Here is a 27,641-nt window from a genome sequence, read left to right as displayed (position 1 = left end):
CACCACTGAAAGCCCAGAATAATGGCCTGTGTTATTCTTTTGCATCTTTTTCTATACAGCTTTTGAGGGAGCTGTAATTGAAGAGAAATGAAAGGGCAGCCAACCAAGAGACAACACTGCAAGGATCAGTACTGGAATGTGAGACAACATACTTTAAAAGCTGAAACTTTAAAATTCCTGCTATGTGTGTACTTTTGAAAAGGGTAACATCAATAGCAAAAAAAAAGAACCCCCAGCTATTTTTTCCTCCCTGATTAAGAAATAATCAAACTCATTTTTTCCAACTTCATGTTTATAATCTGATGGCCTCCTATGAAGCCATGAAAAAAAAGGATTAATGCCTTCATTGGATACCTATTTTTAACTGCTATTTTCTTTAGAAAATGTGATTAACTAGAAAGGTGAAAAAGAGACCAGTGGAATAGAGACAGGAGAACACCAAGGCAGGGTGTTAAGAAGCAGGGACCCTACAGCAATTTATAGAAAGGTTGCAAAATGTGAACTGCTATTTAGCATCAGGTCCCGTGTCAGCTGGCTCTCCAGTTATGTCGGCATTGCACCTCCTCATTCCTGGTGCTTACAGAGAGCTGGAATACCGCTGACTCCATTTTCCACACTTAAGTTTCAAACCCCAATACTTCCAGGATTGCCAGAGGCTTACTCTTGTGCACTGACTGATGCACCAAGCTCAAAATTTCCTCCTGTTTCTACAAATATTAACAAGTAGAAGCTCTCCAAGGGCCTGCTGTAAAGCTACTGAAGCCATGTTAAAGCCATTAAAGTCATCGGGAATCTTTACATCTGTCTCTTGTGCTCTTGGATTCTCCGAGTACTTAACGTGTGTACTTCCTACTCACATGAACCATCTCATTGAAGAAGCTGTTTGTCTTAACCACGAAAAAAAAAAAGAAAAAGGCTGAGTTTAAGATAGATTTAGCTAAACCTGGCCAGGCTGAGCCCAAACTCCAACTTTTCCCTATCCAAGACAATTCAACAAGACTATCCATTTCTGAAGTTATCTGCGCCTGTCAAGATATTTGGGATATGTTTGTGATCAAGACTCAAAATGATATAGTCAAAAGGACGGAGCGTATTCAAAATAAGCTGGATCCCAAACATAGGAGTTGTTGGATCACAAACGTATGAATACCGCAGCTATTTCGAGCTGCAATAAGCAATGTTTCCTCCAGTGTACACCCCAAAAAGATTAAGTAAGTTTATGTTGCTTTTAATGATGGAGAATCGAACAAAGCATAATTTGGAACCAGTTTTCAATACTCCTGCCAAACTCTGAGTAAAACATCATTTACCTCCTAAGTGAACATTTTTCTGGCAGTTTTGTATGAATTAAACATTTTGGTCATTTAAAGGAATAATGTTAAAAATCTGGAGCGTTCTTAAAATAGCAGATCACTATATTTGAAATATCTTTTCTGATTTCAGGGAACTCCCCCTATGCATGTAACTTGCCATGAAAACCACAGCTATTTTGCACTAATTTCAGAGCAAGCTTATGAAAATAATATAATGAGGCAAAGCACTCAGCAATGCCAGAGCATGGGGACCACAATGCTGTAATAGATGATATCAAGATGATGGCAAAATAATGTCACTGCAGTCACTGGAGACTACATTACTATGTCAAGATGATGGCAAAATGATTTTGACGCAAGTCTATTGAAACTCTGTTAAAATATCCAGATGATTGCAACATATCAGGCAAATTCCCCAGAGGCAGCGACTGATAAATTTGTGTTAAAGTATTTCAAATACACCACTCTAACCCATATTACATGGGCAAGATCCTGGCTCGCTAATGCGTTAGCCTGACCGCACCAACATCAGCCGAAGCTCCAGAAGGGAAGCTTTGCCTTTTGTGCAGCAAGTTCTGATGATCGTGGGCATTTCAGGATACGTAGTTGATTTTGTCTTCTGTGCATGCACAGCTACAGTTTGAGATTGCAGTGGCAAGATGACACAGCTGAGAAAACAAGCTCACTAGCAAATGTTGCCTCATCTGAGGCTGAGCAGTTCTAGGAATTTATGCCATGGAGAGGCAAACTATGCCCTGGTGCTCCAGAAGTGGAGATATCAGGTGGTAATTGAGAATCACAGCCAAAATAAGGCAGAAGCTTTCCCATCCTGGAGAATGGTAAACATGTCAAAGGTAATAGAGAGTTAAGGTACCTTTAGCATCTTCTCCTCATACGAAGTAGTGAGTTAATCAGCAAAGGGATGCCATCTTAGATAACTCATCATTTACCCAAGGGTTTGGTTTTTTTTTTTGCGGTACAGAAGGAGTGCTCCTGAAAGTCAGAGCTGAGCTCATGAGCATTGACAGAAGTTAGCTGTGGAGATCCTGATGGAAGCAAACACGTTTATCTGAGCAGATTAGAGTGAAGAGTGTATTAATCATAGAATGGTTTGGGTTGGAAGGGTCCTTAAAGATCATCTAGTTAATAACAAGCAATAATGTCTTTTCTACCTCTTATGCAAGAAGAACTTGCAGAACATCAGCCAGCACTACTCCCTGTTCTTGCCAGGGCTGACAGTCCCTTAGTTTTAAGAGCAGCATACTCAGCAGGAACTGTACGTACTGACTGCAGGATTGAGCCCTCAGAAGGTTGTTAGAGCAATTAGTGCAGAAGCAGCAACATTCTTGTTATCAGAACTAACAAGAAGCTGCAAGAGCTGTTTCAACAGAAATAGTCCAGGCTGCTCTAATTATATGTTCTTTGCATAGGCTGGCGAGTACGATGATTTTAGAAACTGGGTTATTCAAGCTTCTGAGGTTACAAATGCTGCTGTGCCAGCTCCACCCACTAAGTAAAAGGTTGTACGCTGCAGTCGGCTAGCTGATTTGTTCAGCGCAGCCACAGCTGTAGGCAACTGAGAAGGTAAAATAAGGCTGTTCAAAAGATAGCCAGTCATACTTAGAAGGTGCCCTTGACAGACTTTTTGTTCTACGACAGGTATATTTCAACAGCAGCGAAGTGTTTTCTGCCGTTTTCTAGAGAAAGCAGCCTTTACTGTCTGTTTTCCAACCTTGCTGCTCTGACCCACTTGTTCTTCACCTCCGGCTGACAGTGCTGGGCTAGCCGCTGCATTCAGCTGTGCCCTGGATCCTGGGCTCATCGAGGCTGTTGTGAACAGATGGAGCTTGGGGTTCCTACAAATCCCATCTGCTCTTGCAGCAGCCACTATTAGTACTCCTTTAGGAAGAAGCCTAGGTCCTCCCAGAAATGCCACTCATCTTTGTTGCTTTGCATTGTCACTTAGGAGGGCAGATGGACCAGAGGGAGGTGGCAGAACGCATCAGCGGCACCCCCAGAACCAGGCACGCCTGATCTTCCCAATGGAATTCAAGCAAGGTCCTTCAGGCCTCGCTCTGCCAACACGGACTTGTGGCTACTTCTGCCAGAAAGCTCCCTCACTGGGGTGTAAATTCAACTGGAGGAGTCAGTGTCTTATTGGTGAAGTGTGCAAAGATGACTGATGAAAATACAGAGTTTTGCAAAACACAGTTCACATTCTTAGTTGGCTCCTGAATAATATTTGGATCAGAATTAAAATCCTAATCTTAATTTACAAAACCTTTATTGGTCCACAACTAAGTTATGTCAGGACTTACATTCAGGCACACCTCTCCAGGCAGCTACACTTGCAAGACGAATTCTGTCCAAACTCTGAGAAACTGGGCAGTATAATGGGAGACACAACCAAACTGGAACCCGGCCTGCTTCAGCTCAGCGTTTCTGCTCAGAAAAGATAGGTGAGAAGCGAACAGAGAGAACAGGAGCAGAGAGAGCAGGAGGTCACTTCGCATGCTGCTCTTCAGCTTAGACGTCATCCAATGCTTACACCACAGGCTCAACTGGAAGATACAGGAGCACGTTCCCATTTCGATTCCTGCCTCAGCCGCCTTGCTAGCCCATGCCAAGGGGAGACCCAGCACCCCACCGTCAGCCCTCCTCATCTCACAGGAAGGGGCCTGGGCAGAAGGGCACCAGCCTGGGTGACTCGGACCCACTGGGAACTCTCCTAAACCATTCAGTCTAGGTGCAGCCCCCGCACAGGTGACTTACAAATCCTGTTAGAAAGCCAAATCCTGCATAAAGGAACAGATTTTGCTTTAAGTGACCAATAAAAAAATGCCCTCAGTACAGGGACAAGACAAGTGGAAATTATTTCTGTGCCTTTCCAATCTCATTAAGGATTTAAACTGGTAAGAAAGGGGTATGTAGGATGCTCTACTCCAGTGATTCTCCACTTCATCTAAACTCCATTCCAGTAGTATAGACTGGAGTGATCTCATAATCATTTTTAAGTCATCCAAGGCCAGTCAGTACAGACTGATCATCATATAGGAGTTTATACTTGCATCTTTGACATCTTCCCCATTCTCCAGTGCTGAGTAGAAGTGTGCTACTAGAGAGAATCTGGTAAACACATAGATTCTTTTTTTGTTTGCTTTGCTTCCTATTAAGACAAAATTCTGCTTCCAGTTGCACTAGCTGAATACAGAGTAATGCCATTAAATTCAGTGTTGATACCTACTAAAATTAAATTACTTGGTCCTCAAAGCTCAAAGATCCAAATCAGTGGTTGAAACATGGGCATCTCTACTGTAGTCACCCTGACACCCAGTAGCAGCAAGCAACTGGAATGTGAATGCTGTTCTTTTAACATGAAACTAGCTGTAGTAGCTCAATTATTTCCTTTATTTTTCTACTGTCACTAATATAAATCAATACTTTTCCATCTGCTGCCATTTCTAGACTTGAACTGTGAATTTGAACCATGTGTCGCCTTTCTAACCATTATGCAACCTCTTGACAGAAACCCATTATAAACCTTTCAATTTATTCTGCAGCACAGCTCTGCTAGTGATATTTACATCTGTAACATACACATCTCACGCTCTTTTCTTTCTTGAAGCCTCTTTTATTGCATCACACTCGCACACTGTACTCACTTCAGCCTCCAGCCAAGGAAAATACAGACAAAAGTATACTTCTTAAACATATTTCCGTTTTAACTGCAGACTTCAGTATTTCCAGTGAGAGGATCATAAAGATCTGTCAACAGAAAAGGGAGTTGATTTCAACTTTTAATGCGTTCACGGTACAGGAGACTTGTTATAGATCACATTACTGCTGTGGATGTCGAGCTGTTCCAGTCGGTGTCCGAAGCTGCTCCTTAGATGTGCAAGATGTAGGCACCCACACCAGCTGCTGATCCCCCGTGACTTGCTCAGCCAACCCTACGTTTTCCTACAAGTGTATCCATGGATTAGTTTCACAGCATGGAAGCAGCAGTCTGACAGGACCCCTCTCTTCTGTGGCAGGAGATGACAGGTTTCATTGCTGATCTAACAGGACCATACTTGTTCAAAATCACACCTGCTTTCCTGCCAGTCCCTCCTGCAGTCTCTGCTGGTCTTGGAGTAGGGCAGGTGACTACTACAGGAGCAAGACCCTGCCCAAAGCAGACCACACTAAGTAATTTCCCAATACAGCCAAAATATTTCTTTCAAGCTAACTGGGAACTCCCCTTGACATTATGTTCTGTATAGTCCACAGCCCGGTCTCCCAATGCACATGTACGCAAACACTCCTTGCTAACACCAGCTATGGGGTAATTGGGTGTAACATCAGATCAACCATCAATCCACACTGTAACTCTGGAAGGTTTTCAGTGAGGTTACCTGGACGGGAGCTTAAGATGGGGAAAAAGAAATAAGTGGAAGAACCCGTACTGCCTGATGAAACCCCCAAACGGACTGTACGTTAGCAGTAGGCATGTCTCGGAGAGAACAGGGGTTGTCGGCCACAGACTTCACCTTGCAGGAAGATGGGAACCGCCATCCTGGATCACACTAGCTGCCCCCGTAGCCTGGTATTGTGGACCAGAGGAAGCGTGCCTGTAATGGTTGATTATGGAAAAGCCTGCCCTAAAGGGAAGTATTTCCTTAGGTCTCATCAGTCAGTACTTACATACACTATGATTCAGAAGCATTTAATTCTCTTAAGATTTTTATCCTAGTTAATATCACTGTAGATAAGCTCATGACCTGTTTCTGAGCATTTCATTGTCCTTTCTTGAATACTAGTAAGGTCTCAATATTTTGTTCCACCCATTACACATGAGCTGGAAAAAAAAATACTTTGTGAGTATGAAGCCTGAGCAACTTTACTCACTGGTAAAGTCTTATGCAAGCAAGACCCAGCGTTGCAGGCAGATGGAGGAGAGGCTCCCACTCCTCTGACTGGGAACAATGTGCCAGAAAAAGAAAAAATCCGTAGCTTGAAAGAAAAATATCTTTCCGTATCTTGCATGGCTTTTGGCTTTGTTATGATGAAAGGTGTCTGAGAATTCCCTGATGCACCTTTTGTTATACATTCATTGTTTTACATATCACTATTCTGTCAAATCTAATTTGCCCATTTCCTAAAGTATTCTAAAAATCAGTTTTTCCCTCAGATATTTCCATATGTTCTTAACAAAAGAGGAAGCTTCATTTTCAAACAAAATCCAGCACCACTCACTGTACTCACTGCTGCTCGGTGGTTCAGCTACATCTTTAGCCAACTTGTCTGTGTTAGTCAGGACGTAGCTAAGAATAGCCTCCCCTCTTGTGTGCTCTGCAGCTAGTTATTTCAATTGTGATTACTGAAGGGCTTAAGAACTTGTTTTGCTCTGTCCCATTTGACCAGTTTGTAAGAGGGAAGCTAGACTCACCAATTGTTACTGGTTTATTCGGGGGGGGGGGGGGGCAGGTTGCCTCTTTGATCTCCCTCAATGTTTTAGTCACAACATTTTCTTGAGCCAAAGAAATAAATATGACTTTATTTATGTAACAGTATTCTCATTGACTTGGGATTTTTCTCTCTCGTATGTTTATAGCATGGTTCAGTCCACACAAAAATGTAATCTGTACACAGACTCTTGGCTATAGTACTGGTTGCTGTGCTGATGAGCTAGGCTGCTCTCCGTATGCACTTTATACCTTGGCACCATGGCTTGGCACCTGGTCGTATTTCAGTACCGTGTCCAGAAAGGAAGTAGGACTGTGCATAAAAAGATACCAGAGCTACCCGAGGAATAGTAGGGATGAGGTATCTAGTTGCAAGCAGGAACATGACTATGAAATTAAATCATATAATTTTGGTGTGGATGTGACTGTGCTGATAATCATACCGAACTGCTGAGAGCGTCCTGTGTCTACCAAAAAGGTGAAAACCTGGTTCTACTGAAGTAAAACTTCAGCAGTTTCTAAATGCCAGAGTAGAATTAGAAAGAGCTGACCGTTCATGCACTTAATAATAGGTAGTGTGCTTTCTCTCCTGAAAAACCTCCCTCCTGAGTATTTATAAAACATAACATGGTGTCAGAAGTTATCTTGAGCCAAAGATGGAGCAATTGCTTCCTCCAAGTCTGCTGGGTTTATGAGGGAAGCTGGTAGAAAAATGGTGTCAGCTTACCAACATTTTGAAATATTCTTCTCTGCCCTGGGGGTCGCAGAGGAATCACCTGAAGGGCAAGCTGCGACGTTTCTTGGGGTGGGGGTTGCTCAGCAGCTTCCTGAGTACAGAGTGTATTTGGAAGGGAGAAGATAAAACGAATTTGACACAGTGATGGGTGCTAAATAAAAGCCTTACAGTGGTTAGGAAGAGCAGCCAGATAAACTTGCACAGAAGTCTCAAACCAGAAAGGAGTTAGCTTCAGAGTCAGTGGGAGATCCTGGGGTGTGCCACCCAGACGTAAGCATCAGAGAAGTACACACAACAAAAGTAATCACAGTCACATATACATTAATTTCAACAATTTCCATCCACCTAACAGCCAAAATACAGTGCCAGAGCGGCAAACACACAAGATCAGGTTTTCAGTCCCAGTTTGGTTTCTTTGTGCTTTTACGCTAGGAAAAAGGAGCCATAGCAGCTGGTGTAACCCAATAAACAGAAGTTTTACCTAGTTCTGCTTTGGAAAGAGCTGCCAGGTTTGGCTCTGCCTCCTTCTTTAAGTTCTACTCGTTGTACTTTACCAGCCAGATGAGCCCCACTAGCTACTGTTGACAGTAACCCCGCAGAGACTCCAATCTTGGCTGGAGCCACGATGAACTTTCCTCGCTGGGTGTGCCCTGTCCTGCTAGGGATAAAACGGAGCATTCAGCTGGTGCTCACCACAAGGAATAAATAAAACCAGGAAGGAACTAAAGGCTAGTAGAAGAGCAGTCAGCAACGGTGACGTCCGCAGCGTGCGTTTGACCCTGGTCTGCGCTGGCCCCGCGCCCTGCCTCGCTCACTGTGCACATTGTTAAAGCGTCGGCCCCAGGCGCCCGCTGCGGCGGGAGCCTGATTGCACAAGCAAGTGCTGCTCTTCACCTCTGCCACGGGGACACGCCGGTGGTGGCCCCTGCCAGCTGGACGCGGTGCTTGGCGGTGGAGCCTCGCGGGAGAGGGGCCCCAGGCTCCAGCCCTGCCTGGGAAGCAGCCGCGCCACTGCGGTGCCACGTTACTGCTGTGCCGCTAGCTGATCCCGACCTGTGAAACCATTGCAGGAGAGCCCAAAGTAATTTTTTTATTTATTTTTTAAAAGAGGGAAAAATGCAAGAGAGTTTCACAGACCGGGGCTAGCACACCAGCCCCGTACTCCTGAAGTAGCATCACTTGAACAGGGCGATTCCCAGCGTTGGCTGGGAAAGGGCAAGAGCAAGCGAGCGAACGCAGGTGGCGGGGAACATTTAACGCAGAGCCTGGTGAATAAGGACCTTGTGCTACTGCCAGGAGTCCCAGCTGCCAGCACCACCTTTCACCAGAGACCTTCAGCTGGAGGAAGATGTGCGTAGGCACTTTCTGGTCACACTGAGGGAGCGGAGGACCATTACCTGCTGCCTCCCACAACGTGCTCGGGGGCCGGGAGCCCACAGCTCCACTGCTGGGGGGGGACAGACCGACACGGAGAACGGAGGGGCTGAGGGGGAAGGGTCCTGGTGGCAGAGATCTGCGTTGGCTTTCATGAGCGGCGTCCCACATTCATGCTGCTTCACCTCTGCACGCTGCTGAGCCACTGGAGGTGTCACCCGAGGTCAGGGACAGTGGCCACCCAGCTCAGCTTAGTGGCCACAGGTGCCCGGTGCGAGCCCGGCTGTGCCCTGGTGCCAGCGCAGCCCACGGGTTCCTCAGACTGCTGGGTCAGAGCCCAACAGCAAAGGCGCAAAGCAGACGCAGCCTGTGAAACCACCCCACGAGGCACGTCTCTCCGGTTTCTTTGAAGCTGGACAGATTTCAAAATGACTCAACAGAAGTTACGATTCACAGTATTGAAAAAGATGGCTTAAGGAGGGCGCTTTCAGATAATCCAACCCTAGACCATACTGGTCTTTCCTGGAAAAAAATGAAATCACTGTGGAGGGAAGTGGATATATTAAAAATAATGCAGAAGTGTTTTGCCAACCAAATTGAGGAGGGAATTGATCACTAATACCTGGATTCAGGACCTCATGTCCTACTTGACAAATTCTAGATTTCATTATGTCCTTAAACAAGTGCCTAACTCTGATTCAATATTCTAGTTTGTATTCCAAAAAACCCACAAAACCAGATATGATGTGAAGCAACTTAAATTTCTATGTACTTCAGGCCTTAAAAAAATTTGGCACACAGTTTTCTATGACATAGTTCAAACCAGTGTTTTATATAATCGCTGTATTTCAAAGGCATATGAAACTGAAAACATGATAAGAAAATGAGAAATGGAGTGTTTAACTTCAAAGAGAAATAAAACCTCACTTCCTACTTCTGCCCCACTGTTCTGCGTTGCAATTTAATGACTAGTTTCATACACAATACTGTGATTTATCGTTAGTCAGAATGTAAAAGCTAGCTTGTACTTTAGTAGAAAAGACTGCCCAGTCTGTAGAATTGTGATGCCCGACTGTAAATGTATTTGAGTAATAAATTAAATCCACTCAAGAAAAAGACATGAAGGAAACTTCAAGATGAAAATAAGGACTGGGCATTAAGAAATAGCAGGCTGAAACAGCTCAAAACTGAATACATTAACTGAAGAACTACATCAAACTTCCATTTTTTGTTAATCTCTTATAATGCCAAGCTAAAGAGCGGAAGTAAAACCCCAAGGCTAGAACAAAGATACCAGTAGGGAAAAACACATCAGTAATCAGCAACATGGGAACTACTCTACAAGGTTCAATTGTTATTTTCAGGAGTCAACATCCCTGTAGTCTCTCATGTTTCAAGTTACCAAAAAACCCCAAACCAAACCAAACCCAAAAAACCCCAAAGAAAAAACTCACACCAGAAAAATCATCTTTGCTGCCCCTGCTGCTCCCAGCCCCACCAAAGCCCAGAGGGACGCACGCCATGGGCTGCCCCGCTCAGAGCACCCAGTAGAGCTCAGCTAAGACGGAACGGCCTCACCGGGTCTGGTACCCACCCAGTGGGAATTACACCAAGGAGCAAGGGGGAGCAGGAACCCAGCTGCGATCTGGGTTCCCCGGCTTCTTCAGTACGCGCTGCCTTTTATCCAGGGCTTGTGGCAACTCCGCAATTAAGAGCTTAATGCACGTAAGATATACTTTGCAAGCGAAACATTATTCATTAACAAATCTGATTAAACTGCTAATGCAGTGAGCACTAGCACAAGTTCAGAAAGACAAATAGTCTCAGTGGTGCAGTGTTTGTGAGGAATGGTACCCGTAAATGGATTTTAACTATTTAAATTGGCTTCTGTTCAGAAACGATGAAAAGACACAATGGGGCACAGAACACTTCATTTAACTTAACTGTGCTTCATGTGAAAGGAAAAAACCTACAGATTGAGACTTCAAAACAGTATACACATAATTCTGCGAAGATACCTGTATCGTAACCTCAGATTTAAAAAAAAAAAAAAAAAAAGTCCTTTTTTCCCCAGCAGCACTTTACTGATTATTAAAGATTTTTTAGGAATGGGTATTTCTTACTAGAGCATTTAAAACTCATGCCATATAGACTAAGTCATGTTCAAATCCTGGATTCCACAAATGTACGCCCTTGCTTTGCTGGTGTACTGATAAGATTGTTACACTTTCATCCCTTTATAAGCATTGTGATATTTCAGATTGTGGAGGCAAGTTATTAATGGAAATTTCAGCTTTTATCTTTTTACTAAAGGTATATTTTCACCATTTTGGCAGGACTAAAAAAAAAAAAAAAAGTTCCCGCTGGCCACAACAGACATGTGATGGCTTTCCCTCCTTGCACATGCCTACTTCTCACATTTTTTCAGACGCCTGGCATCAGATCCTCTAAGCAAGTAACTCTGAGGCTGATGCATGCAAATAAACCAGTCTTCTCCAAGCTAATAGCTACTCCTGCTAGATGATGCCCCTGCTCAATACAGGTCCATTTTGAGCCCTTTGAGAGGAACCTATTTGGTTGCATTCAGCCAACAAGCCCTTATCTCCAGCGCTTCCAGTCGGCAGAGGACAGCCGGGGAAGGGTGCGGCAGCCCGTGGTGTGGGCTGTCTCGGAAAGATTGCCGGCGCTGTGTTTTATTGCCTTTCTTTGATCCCTGTTTGTGCGGTAGTGGGTGCACAGCATTGACCTACTGAGCTACGCTAATGTGGCTGGAACATTTCTGTAATTATTTCATTGTATGACCGAGAGGTTCTTTTATGGCTGAGAGCTCTGATTGCTTCTGCACAATGTCAGCCCACTGAAATGCATATTCCTGTACAACCTGAAAAATGAATAGTTTAAAACCCCCAGGTGGGGTTTTTTTTTGCTCTTCCCATTGTTCTTTTATTTCATTCTCTAAAACTCAAGATAAGCCCCAAACCAAAAGTCCCGAGATCAATGCGGGTTTTTGACTACATCAGAACTATTAAGATTTGGCCCATGATTTCTAGAACTATTCTTGCAGCCCGAGAAATATTGCCAGTCAAATCTCCCAGTGATAATGAGCTACATAAACACACTGTTTACAGTGGCCCAATATAAACTTTCCAATATAAATTCAGCATCTTTTCCTCCTATAGAAGCCTATTTCATACATTCAAGTCTCGTTTGATGGCAGTCACAGAACCAAGCAGTTTAGAATTTCTGAAACATCTAGGGAGATAGAAATCAAATGGTGCTCAAGCTAGTTAATTAAAACATTTCAGAATCTTTCACCTGCGGTGTCAAGCTGTTTGTTAAGTGAAGAATTGAGAGACTAACAGAGCAGGTGCTGCTGCAAGCACAGATTGCCATGGAAAATCACTTTATAGAAGCCTATCAGAAGTAGTCTGACTACAGGATCTAATAGAGAGGGCAGCGTATGCTCGTTGCTTCTCATTACCTGATTGTGAAATCTTTAGTGAAGGAGACCTCTCATTGAAGTCAATAGGGATTTTCCCAGAGTAAGACTGCAGGATTGGGACCACACTGTGCCATTATGGCAGATATCACAAAGACCAGGCTGCTTATATTATGGTTTTCAATGGCAGCATCTGATCTGAAGCCAAATGAATTTAATAGAACACTTCCCATTGATTTCATTGCAGACCAGATCAGGAGAAGAGTCACCACATGGCTGGTTCAGGATGAAATAGTGAAACGAAGCATCCTTGAAGTTGTCTAACGGGGGGGTGTGTGTGTGTGTATTCCCCCAAAAAATAATACTAAGCATTTATTTAAGGAATATCAAATGATAGCATGGAAGGGAAAAATCTAACCTGCAGTCAGCTAGAATAATGTGACTAGACTCCTGTTTGGTATTTCAGGGCATCATTTATTTATTTTTAATAGAAAAGAATGTTAGAAAGGTCAGAAGCAAACATCTGCACGCTACTACACATCTCAGCAGTGCCAAAGTCAATGGTGCTCAATCCATTTGTGCAGGAAGACTAAGGCCAATGCTCACGGTACTGATTGTCCAAGACCTGTTCTTCTGGAAGGTCTCTTGAGCCGTGGCTGTGGAGGACCTCCTTGAAATCATTGCCAATGTATGTGAGCAAGAGTATTTGCCTCAGTCAGCAGTTTCCAGAACAGAAGCCTTAGTCTGTATGATCCTTGGGGCAGAGGGTGTAATTTATCTATATTTATATGGTGTGTGTATATACAAGGATGGCCCAGTCCTATCTTGGATTATAAGTAACAGCATAAAAACAAGCAATACATATAAATTATCTCAAGGCTAATGAGCAGATTATTTACATAGTCACACATCACTCTTTTTCAGATAAACTAAGAGGAGAGAAACTGGAGAACATTTTAGAGAACTTTTCAGAAAACAGTTACTTTAGGAAGAAACCTTCCCAAACATTTACTTTCTCACTTACTCTTAAAGTGCAATCCCACTTTCCTACTCACCCTAATAAAAGTGATAACCAAGATAAAGCATTTTCCTGTGTTGAACCGTGTTTTTCCCAGTGAACTAACCTCCTGCTGGAAGATCATCTTTACTAGGACAGACGTGCTACCTCTTTCCCCTGGGTGCAGCTTTGTGTTAGTAGAAATTTTTCATGTTGCCCCAGAAGACTCGGAAGAGAGAGAGGTACTAAGAAGGAGTGGCAGAAAGATGTATGTGCAACAGTGAAGCTTCTTTTTCCAGCTTATGTGTGTGTTACCATAAATGAACCAAACACCCATCTAGTAAAGCGTACATAAAGTCTCAACTGTACTGTTTGATATACACATGTGAATCAACTACAGATTTATCTACAATTTACAAGAGTTGCCCTGTAGAGGATTTTATTTTTTTTTTAAATAACATGGAAAGATAATTCTACCTCAATACATATTCTATGTTTGCAAACGCACTATTGTTTGATATGTGTTAACTCCCTAGTATCCATTACTGCCAGTTACCATCTCTCTCACATGAGCACACCAGTCAAGACACGGCCTCACAGATGAGCTTCTTCATTTTTCAGAGGCAATCTGTCCTTCTAGTTCCCCTCCCCGCTCTCAGATGTTGTTTTGGAGATGAAAAGAGCCTTTCTCAGAAGTAGTTTCCCTTCCATCTCAGTTCCTTTCTAATAGAAGATGGCTCAGTTGTAGAAGACTTCAGGAAGGATATCGAACTAGAGTCAGATTCTCTGTGCCTCTCTTTCCCCACTCACCAACCACTACAACACTGAACTATCTTCCAGACATGGTTCATTAAGCTCTGTTCATCATAGGGAAGTATTTTTATGGAAAGTGGTAGAGGCGCAGACGTTATTCTGGTATCACTGTCAGTTTAAGACAACTCAGTGCAAGTTTTTCTTCCCTCTCCTGAAAAGGGAATGAATAAATATAACTGTCCTTCTAGATGGATTTTCCTCAGGCAGTAAACCCAGACTTCCTGCACCAAAACGTCTAAGCACCACTATCTCATATGAAAGGACCAAGACTATTAGATGGATGAGAAGCAATAGCAGATTCAAGCCTCTGTGCATATATAATTGGGACAAAGAGCCACACGAGTAAGGATTACACATGCATGCATAATAATATGTTCACCCAGCGATTACTGTGGAGAAAGCACTGCCCATCTAGATCTGTAACAGCTACTGTGCACGCACACAAAGCATTTGCACTCTGCCTTATTGATGAACAGGAATGGAACAACCTTTTTTTTTTTTTTTTATAAAAAAAAATTCACTGAAGAGGACAAAAAAAGCATATGCTAAGGTATGATTGACAGCCGCCATAATGGACTGTCATGTCAAAAGAACTGCCTTGCTAATTCTCTTACATAATGAGCTAGATGCTAGGCTCTCCTTGCAAGTTTGATTGTGCACCCTTCCATCAATCTTACCGACATCTTGGCATCTAAAATACAGCAAAACCACTTAACAAGGGCTCTTTAAACAGGCAAGAGGAGGGATGTCTCTGTGTATTAAATGTGATGTGGAGGTTGCTATGGTAAATTTGAGCATGTGAACATTGCAGTGCAAGATTCCACACCGGTGGCTAGCGCCGAGGCTAGCCATGCCTCCAGGTTCTTTAAGTGTACTTGGACCGCATTATTTAAAGAACGTGGTTCTGGTGCCACTTTCACAGTAGGGGGAAAAAAAGTGCCTTTGTCTAATCATCTTTTTGTGCATGTGTAGATCCCTGGGGTGTTGATGAGGAGCATCCGAAATGGATTGTAGTGTGCTCTCTCTGCAGCTTTCAAATATGGGGCTCCATCCCCCAGACTCCTTCAGCAACCAAGACTGGAAATATATATGCATTTCTCTTTCTCTCTTTTTTTTTTTTCTGCTTCGTCTGGCTGTCACAGTTACATAATGCTGCCAGTTGTAATCGCAGCTCAATGGCGTTGTTAGGCAACTCGGTTAGCTTTATTTATGGAATTGAAAATTGCCATATAGGTGTCGATTATCTGCCCTAGAGTTCTGATGATTATAGCTTTAACTATTGGCACTTCCTTTATTACCAGTGCTCTGACTTCCCATTTTGCTTGCTAAATTTATAATCCACAGAGCCCCTTCAGCTGTGAACTGCTCCCTCCCAAGCAATTGCAGATTAATTGCCAGCTCCACCCCAGGGCCCTGTAGTGGAGGGGGATTGAACTGCACAGCGGAGAGTGAAGTTTAGTGTGTAAACATTTACTAGGATTTACTGTTCTCTGGGTTGTTTCACGTTTTCCTTTTAGAAGAAGTTCCACAGGAAACCTATGGTTCCCCAGCCCCATAGTGACACTGCTTAGATCTATTTTGTTCCTCTTTTGTTGTTACTACTCATTTATGATTGCAAAGGCACCAAAATGAGTAATACACTACTAACATATCTCCACCGTGGCCCAGCACCTCAACAGCTTAGAGCAGCCACCACCATTACACCTGCTATTTTATCCTGTGACTTTGGAGCTGTTTATTCAGGGATATTATTGTTTCTGCTTGTTCCATTTCTCTATTTCTTCTTGCTCACATAGATCAATTTTAAGCATCCGTTTAGTCCATGCTCCTACATACACCTTTTCCTTTTGGTCAAGAGACCACAACATTCCCCTCCACAAAGAACCATTTTTTGCATGCATGATTCTATTGTTCTCACTTTGCAAAACCAAACTCTCTGGCAGACAAGTCCTGGTCTGACTGAGCACAAACGCTGATCTGACTGTTCAGTACAATCCTCACAACCGGAGTTATTTTCAGTCTCCCCAAACTTCCCTCTTTCTAGCACTTGGTTGGTTTTGATTTCCAGAGCTTTTGTGCAATTGCCACCCAACACTAGAGCCTTCTCTATGTTTTTGTTTAAACATGTTTAACAGGACTCTTAACTTCCTGCAGCTTGGAAACATTTTCCGAAGGCACCCCAGTGGCCCCAAAGATCAAACCCCTTCTATGTACAGCAGCTCCGGCAATAACAGCACCAACCCTGTCTCATCCAGCCAACCTCCACGGTACTGACAGCCAAATGCCAGCCCGCAGAGAAACAACTTGATACCTGAAGCATCATTTCCAATCTCAACCAACTTTCAGTTCAGTACTTGTTTTGCCAAGGTTTCTTACCTCGTGCTCCCCATCCTTCCTCTTTGTGGTCCCAAGCTCCTCCAGCACTCTGGCTTGCTTCCCTCTCATCCAGCCTTCCTCTCACCATCACAGACCGGCAAACCCTTTCCCAGGTAGCACCCCGTACGGCCACAAAAACTTCACCTCCCTGCAGAACCCTCCCTCATTTGCAGCAGCTGTTGCTAAATTAATGCCTTGAATGTTCAATTAGTAGAATCACACCAAGATACTTAAAAGCTTGTGGCTGTATCTTGTAAGTCTGTGGGGGCAGAGATGGCTTTCTGAAAGCATGGACAGAAGTAGGCACATTATCAAGTCTATTTTTTTAACATGAAGCTGTTAGCTGCCCATTGTTTCCTTGATAGCTCTGATAAACCTTTTTTCCAGGATTTCCATATGGATTTTTTCAAAGCTGTATGCCTGGTTTGGTCACAAACCTGTTCAGTTCACTTAAGAACACTTTATCAGCAAATTACCATCTTCTTTGGTAACAAATTCATCCTCTGGGTTCCTGAGTCCTGCTCCAGACAATCTAATATACAACAGAAGTCTTGTCCATTCTGCATGTATCAGTTCAATACAGGTGAGATATTTGCATAGGCACTGGGAGTGGAATTTGGGGTGGGGAGAATATTTATGTGATGAAAGCATGTGTCAAGGGCTCTGTTCAGCTCCTGATTCTGTCTATCACAGGCTTTCTCAGTGACCTCAGACACCTTGCTTTATTCCTATAGGACTCAACTTCCTAGCTGTAAAATAATGAGGATAATAATCCATTTGGAATGACCAGTGCTCATGAGGTTGTGAGGGAAGAGCTATAGGCAGGTAAGAAAGATGAAAAGATTTTTGCTCTCATAGGTTGGAGTAGTTTTTTTCCCACCTACCCCTCTTCAGAGTACTTGAAAGTGAGAAAAGGATTGTTTCTCGGTGGGCCAGATAGTCTCATTTCTCCATTTTTTTAAAAGTATCTCTCATTTCAATTGGCATTCAGGGAATTTCCCCCACACACACTTGTGTATCTGTTCTACTTCTAACTTTGTTATTCTGAGTTCAGAAACATTTCCACTCTCACTATTTAGATGGCTTTTGTGTTTCAGAACTCCAGACATCAGCAGTATATGACTTGTAACATGACATTTAATATATTTTTACATGCAAGTTTGCTCTGTGGGGCTTTTAAAATTGCTTCCAGTAAGGGCAGTCTCTTAAGGGAAAAACACTTTCATGGCTATCTTGCTTTGCATTAGCATGGAAAACCACCTCTCTGCTTTCTTGCAATTCCGTGGTTTCTTCTATGCAGTACAGATTAATGGATGTATTTTTTCTTTCTTGGAAATATCTAATCATAGCATGGGAAGAGAAGAGAAGCCAGTGAGAATCCTCTGATCAGCCAACTCTCCCTAGATCAAATGCTCTCTGTTTGGGAACATCTGCCTTAAAAGATACCACCTGCTCATAAAACAATACCAATAATAAAGGGCTCATATGTCAAATATTGCAAGGAATGTCTAAAAGTTCATAACAATTGTTCCTTGTAAAGTAACTAGGTTATTCGTTTCAGCTGAAAATAACATTCAAAAGCCAAAGCCAGTGCATCTGCTTCTGTGGTTGGTATGACAGGATGGTGCATGTACAGCCACGAGCGCATTATAACATTTGATATTTTTAATCAAATCCCATTTTAAGGTGTGATGTGTTTTACTCCGCTAAAGGTCATTTTAGTTACAGTAGCATTAAGGGTTTTCAATAAAACATTTTAAATGCCAGTTATATAACTGCTTTTAAAACATTTAACAGCCCCATTGGTTACATGACCTGAGACAAAGGATATTTTTTCAGCACTTTGATATATTGTGGCTAGATTATCCTTATGGGAACGTTCAGTTCCATAATAGCCTCAGGTCATCCCATAATATGTGGTGTAGGATTTTTTTTTTTTTCACCAAAACAATAATTGCTAATGAAGCCAATGGTGATGGAAGTTCAATGACATGGCAGAGGATAGAGACAGTAGTCAATAATAGCAGCAGACACTGGCCAGGACAAGAAGTTCATCAGCACTATTCAAGGACAAGAAGATGTAGCAGCAAGGGATGAACACATGCTGGTGGGTGTCAGTGCTGCACTGTGTGTTAAAGTAAAATAACTCAGGTTACACAGAAGTTCTTTCCTCCTCTGCATCTCCAAGAGCATTGCACCATTAAAATATGATCTATAATAGGATATAAGATATATAGATATATAAATATAATATAGGACTTCATCCCCAGGTGTACCTGGGCACATATAGAGTTATACCACCCCACACCTCTCCTTTAATCTTGGGACAAGGGGATGCTGTGAGATGAACAAGCTCCATTTGATGTACGAGAGACTCACCCCAGATCTTATTCTCGAGGGCAGACAGCGATTTCCTGTTAGGTTCTCTACAGAAAAACATCCCTGGAGCAGCAGGTTCAGCTGTGGCATCTCCCCTGCCAGCACTCGCAGGTTCTGGATCTCGTTCCCAGGCCCAGCAACCTGACTCCTCAGAAGCAAGACTCCAAAGGCAGATCATCATGAGCCAGTCAACAGGACACGCTCCTCTCTCTCTCCTTTTTTTTTTTCTTACTTTTCTCTTTAGATTTTGGGTTCTTGTGGTTAAAGCCACCTACTCAGTGTGATCCTGGACTGTGGAGTGTGGCTGAGGTTGGCAGGTGGTTCTAGCTATGACACTTCTGCCTCCTCAAACCAAAGTAAGCGGCTCTTGTCTGGCAAACTATTACCAAAAGCAAAAAATATATATTTAAAAAGCAAGCTTTCTTAAGCCTCCTTTTAAAAAAATAAAATCTTTGTACCAAAAATGAAATAAAAATAGTGTATTGTGTATTTTCTCCTGCTTTGAGCAGGAGGTACTAGACGGCCTTCCGAGGACCTGTCCAGCCTGAATTATTCTAAGAAAATGTGTGTATTTCTTGAAAAACAATATAAGCAAAAGACACAGTGACAATTCTTCTTCACAGCTCCTAGGCATCATGTCTCAGTGACTTCAGGTCTTAATGAAATTAAGAAGTCGCTGTGTTTCAGCATAATATCTTCCACAGCCAATTTTATCATGAGCCAATGAAATAAATGTTTCCAAAGTGAACAGCTGGCATCTCTTTTCATAAAAGATTCCCTTTTAGAACACTATTTCCAAACAATATTACAGTGGCTCCATTCACATGGCTATAGTTAAGACTGTGTCAATACTTCTCTTATAAACCTTGTTTTTCAAGGGTTTATAACTTTACAGCTGAGCCATAATTAGCTGGGATTTGAGTTACAGCACAAGAGTTCAGTCTGTCTGTGAGGACATTTTTGCTAATATTAATAAAATCAGTTTTAAATCATAGAAGAGTACAACATAGTACTTTATATGCATAAAAAAGATTCTTGAGCATTAAACAGCTTTGATTTAAAAAAAAGGAATTTTGGTAAGTGATTATAATATGATCTCCATCTTTTTTTTTTTGCCCTTTTAAAAGAAAAAGAGCAAAAAAATTGCTTTAGAAACTCAGTTTGACAAACATATGGAAATTCAAAATGAAAGTTGATGGTCTCTCCTTAATTTATGTTGTTATGAAGAACAGGCACAATGGTCTCATTAAAAGGCACAGACTTACCAAAGCTCATATTCCGTGGATTTTCTCAGTTCTTTCTTTAGTCGTGCTGCCATGTGAGCATAGTTTTTAGTACATGATATCATTTTGTGTGAGTATTTTATGACAATACCAATTTGCACCCTGCCTGTGGTTTTATGGTCTTAGCTATTAGCCCATCTTTCTGCACTCCTCGTTTCCAATGCCATTCTTAATTACAATGCGAAACGAACACCTCCGGTTTCCCATTCCAGTCATACTAAACTGTATTCCATTGTGAGCCCAACTCACCCTTTTAGCGTGAGTCAGCTCTCGTTTCTGTTCATGGAGCTCTCCTGACTGCATCAGGATTTCATGTCAAGGAGAGTCATATTTGGTTCACTTGCTGTACATCTTAATGGCAACGTCTACTGGATATCCCAAAAGAGCTAATGAAGTCCCATGAAATGAGCCCAAGTAATTGATGTCTTTATGCAAGAACTAATTTGTTCGTAAAAACTTGCCCTTTGCATCATAAATTATTCTGAAAAAATACATGCAATGAGAAAATGGAAAAGATATGCCAAAGTCGGTTACTCAAAATGTCTTTTTCTAGTAGGTGTGAACTGTTACAAAATAAATAAATATGACAATATGGAAAGCCAGTAGCTCAACAAAGCCCTGGGATGGCCTCTTTCCAGGAACTTTATTCCTTCGCTTTACCCCTCCCCAGCTCTTCTCCTCTGGGGTTTTGCTTTGGGCTTCGGTCTCCTCCTCTCTCCTGTGACAATTTCTGTGACCACCCTAAAACCTTGCTCTTCCTAACTTACAAGTTTCCACATTTACCCCTCCCACATGACTATATGGGAATCAATCATTCCTTGTCATGCACACCTTGGGCTCCTGTGCAAAACTGCTGGGTGCTCATTTCTAAACCGAACCAAAGGCTCACTCAGAAGGGCAGGCGTTGCCCATGACTGACTCGCCCGAGACCGGCACAGATTCAGAGAACCATATATTGATGTCAAAACCTGCATCGTCGCCAGCAAAATAATGGCTCAAGAAAACTCATGATCTGGTTCTCCACAGTGCAACTGGTTCTGTTTCTAACTGGGGCTGCTCCTGTTGCCACCCCTCTGAGACTTCTCATCATAAGAAAGCCCAAAGGACTCACCAGATCTCAAGCTCAAAGGGAAGTCTAACTCATGGTTTTTATCGTTTCTTCTCCCTGCCACTCCACTGAGCAGCATGCTCCCACAGACTTTACGATCCAAGTGAGAGAACAAATAGTGAGAAAATACTTCCAGTCACATACGGGGTGGGTATAGGCAAGGACCTCCTTCATAGACATTCAGAACTGACCCTCTGCATGAGCAAAACCACATCACGCTGCTTCCCCTTTCTTCCCTGTGCTATGGAGGCACCGTCAGCGTTTTCCTCCTCCTTCCCTTCCCTGAGTTTGCTGCCGTAATTGTCATTAAGCTAGGAGACTTTTCCTAAATAGAAGGATAATCGGGGTGATTAGGAAAGATGCCTGGTTTAGCTTCATATGTTATCTCCAGTGATGCTGAACAGAGCATAAAGGATAGAATTTCACCTCGGCGTTACAACATCGTGGAAACAAACAGCAACCACAGAGCTTTCCTTGTTACCCTTGCTGACTGATCTGTATGATAATTGCAGGCTAGGATGACTGTATCCCTCTCAGGCCAGAGCTAACCGCATTATACAGTCAGAAGCTGTAGTGAATTCTGTAGCCATCACCCTGCACAAAAACATGAAGTTAAAATTGTTTCTTCGAATTCAAATGGGATCAATACCTCTCAGGAGACAGATGGGGTTTTCTTTTCTACACTGAAAAAAGAATCAGTGTCTGGAGTTCTGGCTTGAAGTATTCATTCAGCTACCGAACACCACCAGGAAAAATCAGCAGAGAGTGGGCACCTGCTCTTTTCCTTGATCAGCCCTGGATCTTAGAATTTGATGTTTTATATAAAGGGAGCTTGCTGTTGCTCTTGCAGGCTGCATTTAAAACTACACAGTCTGGCTCAGGCAAGAAAGGCATGTTTATTCTTTTTTGGAGCTTTTTCATTTTTACTTGTAGCTGCATCCTCCAGGTCAATTGTATCTGCAGGGGTGGGAGAGGAATTTAATTGCTTTTACTTCCTACCTTCATCTCAGGGTGACCAGTCCATTAATAATGCACAGGAAGCAACTAGAAAATGCATGGTAGATTAGGGATTAATTGATATTTGGAAAGATTTCAATCCACATTTGAAGGAAAAGGTTACGCACTGTAGTCCAGCTCTAGTTACTATTTGCATTTGATTATTTTATTATTTCTTACAGCCCTGCTTCTCCTGGTTTTAGATCTGTTTTCCCCTTTCCTTGGCCAACCAGGCTTTTAGAAAAAATTCCTTGTTTGTTTCTCGCTAGAGATACTTCTTACATTTCTGATACGTGCCACCCCATATCAAATAAATACATACATTTCTCTGTATTTTCCAGTACATATTTTTTTTTCTGCACTGACACCACCCACAGTTCCTTTATGAACAATTTGACTTTCCAAAACATTACTGACTTCTGTGCTTGGAAGTTACAAGATTAATAGCTTTAGAGGCAAAAGTCCTTCAATTCTTTCACCGAGTAGGTGCTGCAAGCTTGCCTGAATGCCTGCTGAGGTGCTTCAGCACATCACTTTGAGTACGAAACATGAGCAAGGCACTCCTCAAATCAACAAGGCACTAAAATACAGGAAACAGATGGGTAATTCCAGTGATGTCAGGGCAGGAAGGTATGATTTAGTTGGTTTGAAAATGACAAGCTTGACACCTCGACTTGTTTTGCCTGTGTTGCCCCACAGAAATGACAATGGCTTCAGTACCTTCTTTAGCAGTTTTAAAGGCTGCAGAACAGCTCATATTGACACCCGTAAAAACAGTAACTACTGGTAGCAGAACTTGACTCCAGCTGTCAGGAGCAAGAGACAATGTGAACAGAAGACCCAATAGAAAAGTTATATTAGATTCTTTTAAGACCTTGAGAAATTCACTATCTTTTCCCAATGCCAGTTACATTAAAAATAGACTAAAGTTAGGAATATAACATAAATGTCCAGTTACAAGCACTTTGATAATGTTAGGTGAATTGGACGAAGACCTTTTCAGGACCCCTGGTGTTACAGCAGCTTTTATGATGGTATTTGAATTTGAGAGTAATGGAATCTTCTAGGCAGCTAAAGCCAGACAATTTGGAAGAGTTTCAAGGCTGCTAAATGCACACCGCAGAGAGACACCGATGACTGTAAAATTTGAGTGGCCATCTCAATTTAGCATTAAAATGTCAAAGGAGAGGTAGACCTGCATTTCATATGTTGTACTATGAAGTATTTGGAATACTGATCCTGGAAACACCTAAGAAGTTCTGTACTAATAACCTGCTGCTCTGGAAGCAGAGCTAGACTAGTTACAAAAGTGTGGTAAGGTACGGCATGTGAGTAAAGGAACAATGATGATGACTTTCCATTGCAGTAATCGATTTGGGATTGGAGAAGTTCACCTCTCCAGCACTCAGAGGTAGTAAAGGTCACCTCATAAGTGACTTGCATAGTCCTAACAGCGAGTGTTTTGCACCCCAAATGCAGTTCTGGTTATTTTTTTTTTCCCCTATTTGACTGACCAAGAGAAAGGGAAAGTCATTGAAAGACAAGACGCAGCTCAAGAAGATGCCCTGGAGGAATCTTTGCTCACCTCGCCACATCATGGTGGTAACAGCTGCAGAAAATGCCACCTTTTTCCCACTGCAGGCTCTCTCAATCCAGGCCTGAATTTTATTCAAATATCCACTGTCTAATGAGTAAGAACAATAAGCAGCATATTACAGTATTAAAAATATCTGCTATTCACAACTATTGTTAAGAGCTGTTTTCAAATCCCTTTGATATTTTTCATCCATAGAGGTATTTGGGGAATTTTGCTAATTCTGGTTTTATTAACATATTTGGTGGAGGTTATCTGAGTTTCATCTCTTAATCTAGGAGACTTTGCAAGTGCTATTTGCTGATTTATCTGCTTTGACTGATTAAATAAATGAAGAAAGAATTGTAAACAGTAGCGATGTCACAATGGGGTAGTTATGCTTCATTTTAATTAAAATCAGAGTCTAAAAAATATTTTATTCAGTGGCTATCTACCTGGGCATGCTTGGCCTAGTTTCTTCAAGTACCTAGAGATTCTGCTGAAGTCTTCATTTGCTCAACCTGCCAAATCCACAGACCTGCGTTCTGTGTACAGCTCAAGCTGCAGGCACATTTTCAGCCAAAAGAATCTGAATTCACTGGTCATGAGCATTTTTTGCAAGGCTTGTATTGCTTTTATACAAATCTGCTCTTTCTATCTCTCCTCTACTTTCCCCAACTTCCAGGCTTTGCAACTCAGTGTGGTTGCAAGCTCGCCCTGCAACATTTGAGGAAGGAAGGCTCTGTGAAACTTCCATTTCTACTTTACTTTCCACCTAATCTCTGCAGGAGCCCGGAGACAGTCACATACAAATCTCTGGCCCCAGTGAGTTTTCTGTCAAAGAGGAATGACCAAGAAGCACAAAAAAAATAGTGAAACTTGTGAAATCATCATAGCCCAAAGCAACACAAGTTCTTTCGAACAGGGGAATCACAAGTTAAATAGCATTAACTTACCTTTGGTGAAATGCCCAGCTACATGGTTTATGGCTATGCCCCTGTTCTTAGCCGTGCCCAACATATCCTGGGTTCTGCTGGAGGAAGTGAGGCTTCTTGTAACTACCAATCAAATAAATATGAGTTTCCATCATAGCTTATTTTCCATTTTCATTGACAACGATCTCATCACTCTCAAAACAGTTACATATTGCCTTGGAGACCAACAGGTTACCTGGATGTTGCTAGGATGCACCACTTGCCTGATTCTCTCTCCTGTTCCTCAGCCACACTGCCCACTCCCTGTGCCGTGAAACCACCTGGGCATTGTCCAGGGTACCCCTGTGCTGGGGAGTCCTTACGTAGCCATCTGGAAAGCCAGTGTAAGGCAGCGGGACACAGACAGTAATGGAGGTCAATCTCTGTTTCTAATTATCAATATAGAATTTGGAAGACATTTTTAACATACTATTCTGATACACGTTTGTTTACTATGGGCAGGGATACCATAGCACCATACTATCTACCTTACAAGCATTCCTTCTTTATAATGCATTGCGCTTATCTTGAAAAGCTGAACAGTTAATACATGCATATGCATTTATTTTCCCTAGATGTCCTGTGTTGGCCTTTTGTTGGAAATGTTGCAAACGGATCTCAAACGAAGTTGATGTGAAGCTGAGCAAAGCAAGCATATAGGGTTATATATGAATAAATTGAGAGGGGCTGTGAAAGACAGAAAATATCTGCTATCTAAACTTTATATAGAGAGAGTTGATGAAGCTCTTGTGATTGAACTGTGTGAACGTCAGCGGTGAAGAGCGGCAGTTGGGAAGCCCTCATTGGTACTGAGCAGCAAAGGGAAATGGAGTGAAGAAACTTGAATGAACTGGGTTGAAAAAACAAGTAGCCCAACTACCAGTTCCTTCCTAATCATAATGTTTTAATACAACAGAATAAAGTGGCATATAAAAAGGTAATGTGCATTTTCTTCAAGGACTTGTTGAAAACTGTAATACAGTATCTTTGTACTGGTAATATGTACACAATGTAAAAGATCAGGAGCAGAGAGTACTATCACTATATTTAGAGATAACGGTGCTTTTCTTTCATAGGCTTGATATAAACTTTGATTACATAGCATTTCTTTAATTTGCTGCTATTCAAGAAAACCCTTAGAGCACTGCAGCGAGCAATGCTTCTCTTTTACATTTGCATTTTTTAATTTGCATTTTTTAATTTCCCAGACTACAGCTCCACACCTACACAGGCTTCCCCTGTGGGAGGGAACAGAATATTTTTCAGTATGAATGATACTGTTTCTCTTCTCAAATAGCTGTAGTTATTCATTCCAGAGATTTACAAAAATCACTTTGCTACTGTATCACTTAAGTGTGGAGGGTTTTTTTCTACCTGACATCAGATGCCAATCTATTGCTCCACTGGTACCCATTTTAAATGGGGCAGCCAAGCAAGAAAGTTCAGACCGCTGAAATGACTAGCTGCCGTTCTCAGCAGCCTGCTCTCGCATTCCTTGCATACCCCAAAATGCCACCCAGTTCAGGAGGAGCTCAGTGCTTTTAAAGGAAGAGCCATTATGTCCGTAATACATCAAGCCCCCCATGGCACGTTAATGACATGAATCTAGACCAGGTTACTCAGCACAGCAGACCTTAGGATCTCCTGTTTACTAACCAACAGGGACCAGTTTAGTAGATACCTTTAAAACATGTACTAAACCCCACATTCCAGGAGCCAGGGCATTTGCCTGTGATCTGGGTGACCAGCATTTTAAACCCTGCTCTGCCTCACTTGGATGGGCACCTCAACCCAGATCTCTTCCATCTCTTCAGAGTGTCAGGCTCTTCCAGGACAGAAAGGTTATGAGAGGAAGATCCTGTAAACCAATGGTTACATCACTCACATGGCAGATGATAAAGTTATGACATCTCATCGAGTAATTCTTTCAGCCACTGGTATTTCACTGGGTATACAGATTGGAGCAGTGTCACTGGAAGAGACTGAAAGAGCCCACAGCACTCAAAAAGCCTGGTGGGCAGAGCCCTTTCTGAGATACGGCAGACCTAAATTTTAAACCCATGTGCCAGATTTGAGAGAGGGACGTGTAGCTTCCCATTTACTAGAAGATGCCCAATTAACAGAAGAAAAAAGAAATGGCCTCTCCCTCACTCTGTTTTGATAGGGAAGGGTCAACTTCTTTTGGGTACCTACCGTCAAGAGAAATTTCAGAATCCCAGGTGCCACCTATGCACTCAGAAGCCAGACTGAAAGGCTGTCCTTCCCCGGGGCATCTCCTCCGGACTCACTCCCTAACTCCCCTTCAGGGTGCTGGCTCCTGGGACTGTCACTCTGGAGTGCCCAGCCTGCCTCCTGCTTTGCAGGCGGAATCTGCGCCTAAGTTGGATTTCTGTATCTAAGGCAGACTCTTTGCTCTTAAAAACCTGGGATGCTAAATTTGAGGCGTGACATAAAGACACCAAGCAAAATTAGACCTGGAAAAGTGATGGCAACAGCAGGGCAATGGCTTTGTTCAGGATTTGTTTTGTTGGGGAGTGACTGTCTCCAGAACGACTCCATCCAGAGGCAGAGGCAACAAACCAAATTATTTATTTGACTTTCTCTATCCAGAATTTTGCAAAAGAAAATTTATAAACCCAGCATGTCTTCCCAAGACTGAACGTTTGCTCACATAATAAGGTGGGAAAAAAAATAACTTGGAAGACTTTATATAACAGCACCATCTCATGACACCTGCCATAACAATATTTTATTTGTCAGTCTTTTCTCATCCTATGTCTCTTGAAGCTTGACTGGGTTACTGCATCAAAGGGAAGGAGTAATAGTATCATTTCAG

The 27,641-nt window shown here is 42.4% G+C and overlaps 1 protein-coding gene across 3 annotated transcripts in view; it reads right to left on the bottom strand.

Moving 5' to 3' along the window:
- MAMLD1 (mastermind like domain containing 1) overlaps positions 1-27,641 on the bottom strand; it is a 276,227-nt gene that overhangs the window by 107,120 nt on the left and 141,466 nt on the right. The window contains exon 3 of one of the 3 annotated variants that reach the window (XM_075763456.1): positions 24,788-24,864. The exons of 1 other annotated variant lie outside the window; for it this stretch is intronic. The gene's annotated coding sequence lies outside the window, so the exon portion shown is untranslated. The remainder of the gene's footprint in view (positions 1-24,787; positions 24,865-27,641) is intronic. One more of the 3 variants, XM_075763457.1, reaches the window with a different exon arrangement.

This window comes from Balearica regulorum, chromosome 11 (genome assembly GCF_011004875.1).
Source record: "Balearica regulorum gibbericeps isolate bBalReg1 chromosome 11, bBalReg1.pri, whole genome shotgun sequence".
NCBI lineage: Eukaryota > Metazoa > Chordata > Aves > Gruiformes > Gruidae > Balearica > Balearica regulorum.
The sequence above is the reverse complement of the archived record's forward strand: the minus strand, read 5'-3'. Positions and strand labels throughout refer to the sequence as shown.